The sequence below is a fragment of the Peromyscus californicus genome, unplaced genomic scaffold (genome assembly GCF_007827085.1).
Source record: "Peromyscus californicus insignis strain IS unplaced genomic scaffold, ASM782708v3 Scaffold_7__1_contigs__length_154581171, whole genome shotgun sequence".
In the NCBI taxonomy this organism is placed as follows: Eukaryota; Metazoa; Chordata; class Mammalia; order Rodentia; family Cricetidae; genus Peromyscus; species Peromyscus californicus.
In genome coordinates, this window is record NW_026294595.1 from 57,756,088 (window position 1) to 57,764,726 (window position 8,639).

Here is an 8,639-nt window from a genome sequence, read left to right on the forward strand (position 1 = left end):
AACAGCTGACTACCTGAACAGTCACCCAAGATTCCTCTGAAACGTTGGGGTATCCATCTTTGTCCTACAGGCCTAGAACATCTGACAGGCATTTCTGTGAAGCAGAATTTAGTCTTGGCAAATTTCATCAGTTGCTTTCTTTTGTGTCCTGCTTGTCCAACCTGGACAGTACTTTGTTAGCAGTCAAGGCAAGGGCAGTTTCTTACCCAGTGCCTAACTTTTGCCACAAAGAGCAAACTCCATATGGATGTTCTTTGATGCCTATCATCTTCTCTTTAGTAGATTAGTATTGCCAGGAGCAGACATGTCTGATTGTCATATTTTTTTATGACATTATATTATAAAACATTTTAAGTGACATATTCTATAGATCTCTGAAGTGTTTGAAGACCATCTGTCAATCTAAAATACATCTGTTTGACCTTGAAAACATACTTAGCATGAGTACAAATTTGATTGTAATAGGTGACTAACTACTAACCTGCATTTCTTTATTATCTTAAATAGTGTGTAATAATAACTTTCAAGGGCTAGAAATTTACATTACATTGTTAAATGAACTGCATAAGTACAATACCTTAAATTAGAGTAAAAATGTATATACAGTATATTCTAACAAAAATAACCTTAAATTTGTATCAATATACAAAAATATTTTAAACAAGAGTAGAAACATATATACAGTACAGCAAAAATAACCTCAAGTTTGTATCAATATACAAAAATCCATACAAATGTAAAATATTTGACTAGTGTTGCTTTTTTGGATTAAAGGTAGATTTAATAATCCATGCTTTTTTTCTCATCATTTCTATATCCCCCTTTTTTCTTTTCAAAACAAGATCCCTGAATCTAATCTCCTATGTTCAGCTTTTTCCCTGACTATTCTCAATAACAGCTTGTAACCAAACTTCGCTAAACAATGACAAAGGTCCATAACCCACTGAATTACCAAACACCATCCATCCCACCTCTTGGGAATGTGGGTATTATATTCTCCAGATTGCTTTCTACTGTCTGGGGGTATGACTGCATCTCTAGGAGACCCTGATAAAATTCAAATAATGGTCAAGTCCTGGGAGAGCTAGCTGTACCATTTATTGCCAGTCTTTGTGCAATGGGAAAGTGTAGGGCTTCTCTGAAGTTCTGGCTATTGTAGTGCATGAGGCTGGATCATCTCAGTTAGTCATCTTGAACTTGTTCTGAGCAGTTTGTAGTCCAAACCTGATCTTTGGGTGGTGTCTGTCAGCTCAGTGACATTACCACAATCCAGGTGGAATTATTGTTATGGGGCCCCATCATCTTCTTGGAGACTTCAAAGGTCACTGTTAGAAATGGTCATGATTCACTGTAGAAAACTTAAACATTTTAAATGTCATGTGCAGCAGATCTTGGAGAGGTTAAAGGACCACAATTTGTTAAGTACATCCAGAGTACAAAAACTTAATTCTTAGTTACCTGATACTCAAACCCATATCATGTACAAGAAGCTAGATTAAGCTTTTTTCTAGAATTAGTACTCTATGTGACCATTAATATCACAACAGAAAAAAAATCACAACAGAATATATATATATATATCTTATAAATTTTGAGATAATATGTGTACCTTAGGAAAACTTTTAAAGATTAAAAATAAAGGATTATGAGATTAGTGGCAATAGAATAGTCTCTTAATTTTGTTTTGTCTTTTGTCCCATATAGGTGCCTCTTCTGATACGAGAAAGAAATTTTGCATTTTTCCTTTGACAAACATGCTTGGGTTTAGAGAAGAAGAGAGCCACACCCCAACTCCAAAGCCAGATTTACCTGGCACTACAAAAAGACCATTTGCTTTATATGTCTGTAGAGAACAGCAAAAACAAACATTTTGGAAGATTTATGAAATTTTAACCTATTGAAAATGTGCTAGACCATAGGCCAATTTACTCTTTTTCTTGGGACATTTTCTCTGGATGATTTGTTCTTTTTCTTCAGAACAAACACTCATTTGTCCAGTGTTCTTCAGATTCCTTAGTTGGATGCCTTCATTCTCCCAGAAAGACAAAAACAAAACCCTGCCCTCAACCCTAACTTTGGGGAGCTTCCTTTTTGGCAGATTATATCTGATCAAATGAAAAGCATTTGTCAGTCTTATAAGTTAGTTTAGATTGAATAGTAATACTGAAAAAGCTGTAATCAAGAGGTCTCCCCTGTTTGAATCTAATCTTTATCAATTTTGTTGGTATCCATAGCTTTTCTTCTTCTGTGGAAAAAAAAGCAAAATCTCTTCCTCAATGTAACACATATCCTGGTTTCCATTCTGAAGTCAACACATCTTTAAAGTATACAGGCTGATTTAATTCAACAGTCTTTTCTGTTACCCAACGTCTCTCTGCAGCTGTTGTTCCTTTCTCATTAGCATTTAAAAAAATTAAAGTTGATAAAGCATTGTGTAATCTATCTCTAGGGGTCTTTATTACTTCTTCCTATTTATTAAGCATATCTTTTAGAGTGTGATTAGGTCTTTCTACAACTGCTTACCCTGTAGGACTGAGTGGTATACCTGTAATATGCTTTATGTTGTAATATGCAAAAAACCTTTTTTATTTTACTAGAAAAATATGCTGGAGTATTGCTATAATTAACAAGGCAATTCCATGTAGTTTATCTGGTAATTAAAAGAGATTCATTTCAGTGGTAACTTACAACCAATTAAGGGTCGATTAAAGGATCTGGGAGAGATGAGGTACAGAACAGCGTAGTTCTCTGGGAAACTCTTATTTGGTCTACAAATCCAGTCTCCAGGACATGAGGAGTTAAGAAAGCAAACATGTATGCATCTCGAGTCTTAAGGGGTTTCCTCTTGGCCACACCCGAGGGGAAGGTCATAGGCAGGTATGGCAGTTATTTGCTGTCATACTAGGAGCAGTGTTTCAAGGTCAAAGCTGGAACAGCGACCCACTAAACTTGAGCATTGTCAGTCTTAATTTGTACAGTTATCCCCATGATGGCCATAACTTCTAATAAATGTGTAATTACAGAATCAGCCTTTTCAGAACTCAAAGCAGTTGCCCGTTGAAATCCTGAATATGTATCTATGGTATGGTATACATATTTTAATTTTCCAAACTCTGGAAAGTGAAACACATCCATTTGACAAATTTTATTTCTTCTAGTAACCTTTGGGTTACTTCCTACAGGTAGTGGAGTTTGGTTATACAATGAACAAGTAGGACATTTCCTTATAATTTCCTTGGCTTGTTGTCAAGTGATAGAATAATCTTTTTTCAAACCCTTGCTATCAACTGGTGCTTCTTATGAAATTCTGATGCTTCTAGCACATTTCCTACCAATAGTTGATCAATTTCACCATTACCTTGTGCTAGAGTGTCTGGTAGATCTGTATGGGATCTGATATGTGTTATATACAAGGGATAATTTCTATTTCTGATTATTTCTTGTAAATGAATAAATAACAAAGTCAATTTTGAATCATCTGGAATAAGTTCAGCAGTTTCATAAGTAAAACAACTCTTTCTGTATATTGAGAGTCAGTAACTATATAAAGAGGTTCTGAAAAATCTAATAATACCATGAGAATAGCATATAATTCTGACTTTGGAACAGAATCATAAGGGCTTTGAATTAGTTTACTTAAAATTTCCTGACTTATAACCTACCTTTCCTGATTTGTTTGCGAAAGTATAGAATGTAGGGGCTCCAGAAATTGGTGTTCCCCATACCATGTGAGGAAGGATCCAATTAGTTCTCTTTATAAAACGAAGTCTTTTGCTTTTGGGATATTTGTTACTAACCTCTCCCAAAAAAATTACTGCAAGCTCTTTGCCATTGTTCATTTTTGGCCCATAATGAGGACATTCCAGCATCAGTAAAAGGTACCATAATTTCTGTTGAGTCTATTCCTGTCAGTTGACGAAGTCTTAATTTTCCTTTCAGGATCAATTCAGAACCCTTTTCTACATAGGTCTTTAATTTTTTTACTCCGTTTGTGTGGCAAAAATATCCATTCTAAGATATTATCTTCTATCTGCATTAGAATTCCAGTAGGAGAATGCATGGAAGGTAAAATAACCAGAATACAATCGAGCTATGGATCCAAACAATCCATGTGTGCATCCTGTAATTTCTTTTCTATTAAAGCCAATTCTCTCTCAGCCTCACCTGATAATTTTCTTGGACTATTTAAGTCCTTATCATCTTGTAATGTTTGAAATAAATTACGTAGTTCTTGAGTTGTGAATCCAATTGTGGACTGTAGCCAGTTACTATCGCCCATCAATTTTTGAAAGTCATTAAGAGTTTGTAATTGATCTTTCCTAATTTGTACTTTCTATGGTTAAAATTTTGTAAACCTATTTTATATCTTAGATAATTACTAGAATCTCTTCTTTGTACTTTTTCAGGAGTGATTTATAATCCCCAACAAGGCAAATTTTTCTTTACTTCTTTAAACATTTTCTCTAAAGTATTTGTATCTGAATCAGCTAGTAAGATGTCATTCATATAATGGTAAATTGTAGATTGAGGAAACTGATTACAGATTGTTACCAATGACTGTTATACAAAATATTGACATAAGATAGGGCTGTTTAACATTCCTTGGGGAAGAATTTTCTACTAATATCTTTTAACAGACTGGGAATTATCATGAGTAGGCACTGTGAAGGCAAATTTTTCTCTATCCTATTCTTGCAAATAGTAAAAAGCAGTCTTTTAAATCAATCACTATAATAGACTATCCTTTAGACAATAAGGAAGGAAACAGAATTCCATGCTGTAAAGAGCTCATTGGCTTAATCACCTTATTAAGAGCTCTTAGATCTGTTACTATCCTCCATTTTCCAGGTTTCTTTTTTAATAACAAATATAGGAGAGCTCCAAGGACTGGTCAATTCCTCGATATGTTAAGCATGTGGCTGCTCCTGGAACAACTGCTTTAAGGCCTGTAATTTTTCTGACATCAAAGGCCATTGTTCCACCTACACAGATTTGTCAGTTAACCATTTTAAAGGTAGGGCTGTTGGTACCTTTGAAAGATCAGCAGCTGTTGTGCCCTGTTTATGTACAACCCGAATGGTCAGTGACTGCTCTTTATAATACCTCTTAATATTTTTCCCAGAAACATACGTTAGTTTATGGTTTGTTTGTGAGATTGGAGGAATGTTAATCTGGGTATTCCATTGCTATAACAAATCACATCCCCATAAATTCCTTGCTATGTTAGCCACATATGACTTTAATTTTCCTCTCTGTCCTTTTCTCCCTATACATTTGACCCATCTTGTGCTTTGTTTTACCTGAGATAAAGTTCTAATACCTATAAGCTGAACATTTACCTCATGAAGAGGCCAATTTGGATGCCAAGATTTTGGTGCAAGTATTGTTACATCTGCCCCTGTGTCTATCATACCCTTAACTAAAATGCCATTTATTTGTTTTTTGAATTTTTTTTTTGCTTGTTTGTTTGTTTCAAGACAGGGTTTCTCTGTGTAGTCCTGGCTGTCCTTAACTCCCTTTGTACATCAGGCAGGCATTGAACTCACAGAGATCTGCCTGCCTCTGCCTCAAAGTGCTGAAATTAAAGGCATGTGCGTCCACTGCCTGGCTTCTGAATCAGCATTTTCAAAAGCCAAAGATTCAATCAATATTCATCTAACTTCTGGATCTGATATTCTAAGTACAACTGAAGTCTATCTTTGTAAAAAATCAGTGAAGGCTTCTTTTGGGCCTTGTATAATTTTAGTAAATGGCTCAGTCTTCTTTCCTGATTCTTCAAATTGTCCCAAGTATTCAAAGCTGCTGTATGGTATAGGGGCAAGGTGTAATTATTGAATGTAACCCATCTTTCCACAGCAGCATAATAGATCTCACCAAACATTTAATCTTGGGAAATCTCATAATCTCTAACCCTACCATGCTGTTTGATGGCTCTAGCGTCGTCTCTCCACCAGGTTCTCTACTGTAACTGAGCACCAGCTTCCAATACTGCTGCAATTAAATCTTTCCAGTCTTATGGAATAATTCTGTCCCGAGTGGACCATGAACTTAACATCTGCCTCACAAAAGGTGAATGCATAACATATGAAACAATTGCTTCCTTAAATTTCTTCAAATCTAACATTTCTATAGGATCCCAGTTAACTTCTGAATAGCCTTGGGGATCTGCTCTAAACTCCTCTGTCTGCATGCGAATATTTTTCTTAGTTCCATTAGTATATCTTTCTAAGGATTTTACCTTATCAGTCAAATTTTCACATTTGGCATTGATATCGAACATCTTTTTTAGGGATAAAACAAGAATTATCAAAATGATAATTGACATTATGTCAATCCCATTATGTTTTAAGGATAAAACAAGAATTACCAAAATGATAATTGGCATTCTGTCAATCCCAAACATTTGATTGTTCTATTTTCAAACCATCCATTGTGGAATTATACAGAGACCTAACTGTGCATCATAATGTTTCCCATTTTTAACATGGGGGAAAAAGCCTCCCCCATCTCCTTTTTTTTTAAACTAATTCCCCCTTTAAGAATTCCCAGTTATCTCAACAAATCTGCTGATGATGACAGTGAAGTGTGAGGCTGGCTGTCACTGTGCAGCACAGTTGGGCAGAGAACATAGACAGTGCACAGCCTGGCTGAGGGCAGCTGCTCACATGTAGCTGTGAGCTGAGTGCGTGGTGGTTGCAACAACAATAGAAGTCTGAGCATGTGTTGAGGCAGCTGACCTAGTGGCAGCAGCCTGAGAAGGGGGTCCAGGGGAAGCCCTCCACCCAGGGGAAAAGGAGCCCTGGAGCCAGCTGTCTGAAAAGCAGACACGGGGAATGTGTGAAAGAAGCAGAAGTGGCAGGCGAGAAGTGAGAACACAGAGCTGAAGGCAGCCCAGGTGCCTGTGGCGTTTGGGGCCTGTGGAATTTGGATGGCAGCTGGAGCTGTTGTAGAAAGGCTACAACAGAAAAATCCCAGAATTGCTCAGAGGGCTTGGGGCAAGGGAGGAAAATCCAGCTGACTCTGGTGGCTGTGGCCACTGGTGGTGGCTGCTGGTGGCAGCTTCGGCAGTGGTGTTGGCTGCACAGCCAGGGGCGAGCATCTATCTTGTGCTTTTGTGCCCTGAGTTGGATGTCAGGTGATGTGTTTATCTAATTAACAAGTCAAAGTTTTATGCAATGTACTTGGTGTTTGAAAAAAAATTGTCAATGTGGCACCTGCAAATTGTTGATGTACCAACATACTGCTTAAAAAAAAAAGTCCTATGGAGATCAGATTCCAGACTCTCTGAGGACTCTGCTAGGCATATTCTTTGTATGTCTTCAAATGGTGAGGTCACCTGGACATCTGTGATGCTGCATCAGTGTCTTCCACAACCTCGTGGAGCTCAACAGTTTCCCAGTCCTCTTCCAAGTTGCAATGTCATGTTTTGTCAATAATTTAAGTAATGTTAAGTGAGTTTCAAAATTAATGTTAATTAATGCAAACAACTTTTCATCTACCTAAAAAAAAACTTTAAACTTACCCTAGTTTTGTGTGCATAAGACTAGCCATATCTTTCCTCTAAGAAGTATGTTGTAAGGGCTGGAGTGGTGGCTCAACGGTTAAGAGCAGTGGCTGCTTTTCCAGAGGACTCTGATTCAGTTCAAAGCACTCACATGGCAGCTCACAACTGTCTGTAACCCCAGCCCTAGGGGATCAGATGCCCTCTTCCGGCCTGTGTGGGAACCAGGCACACAGGTGGTGTCCAGACATATGGCAGGCAGAACACCTGCACACATACAATAAAATGCTTAAGGATTTAAGTGTTGTGTATGAGGATACAACTCACAGTAGAGCATACATTTAACACGTATGAGGACTTAGGTTCAATCCCTAGTGCTATTACCAGCACAGCCAAAAAGAAAATAGTCCAATATACATACAGTTTTTATTTATCAATTTTATCAATTAAAACCAAAAGGTGAGAGAGAGAAAAATGTGTTTATATGCCTATAAGCAGAGCTGATATGAAGATAACTAGTAGAGTCCAGACATGTTTGCTTCCTGTCACAGTCACAAATACCTGAGATAACTTAAAAGTAGGAGTTAGTTTGGTTCATACTTTCAGAGTTTTTACCGCATGATCTGTGCAGCAGAGCCTATCATGATAGGCACACATGGCAGCAGAAGCCCATTCCCTGAAAAGCCCAGGTGCCGAAAAGAAACACGGACCAGCTAAGCTGCCGGTAGTAAGGACACCCTCTCACATTGCAGGCCGTACTGTGTGCTCCAGGTTTCCAGCTTTGTGAGCTGTCACTCATGCTGGGTGGGATTTGGTGGTGCGGCTCTCTTTGAGTTATTTCTGCTCCTGGAAGTAACCCCTCACCCATATTCCTGTAATAATCCAAGAAAACTTATTGGCTCACTAAATATGAATTTAGTGATAGCCATATTTTGGTCTGCTATCAGTTCCCTATCTGAGGTGAGTTGATATTTATTCATGTCCCTCTAGGAATAGTGTCACATAACATAGCCTCCACTTAAGATGGTCTACAGACCTACTAACTCCTTTGAGTTCCACTTTAGGAAGGTCCTTTCAATAAAGGCTTCCCTCCTATTAGCCACCGCAGTGTTAAGGGAGTGACTCTCAACCCATGGCA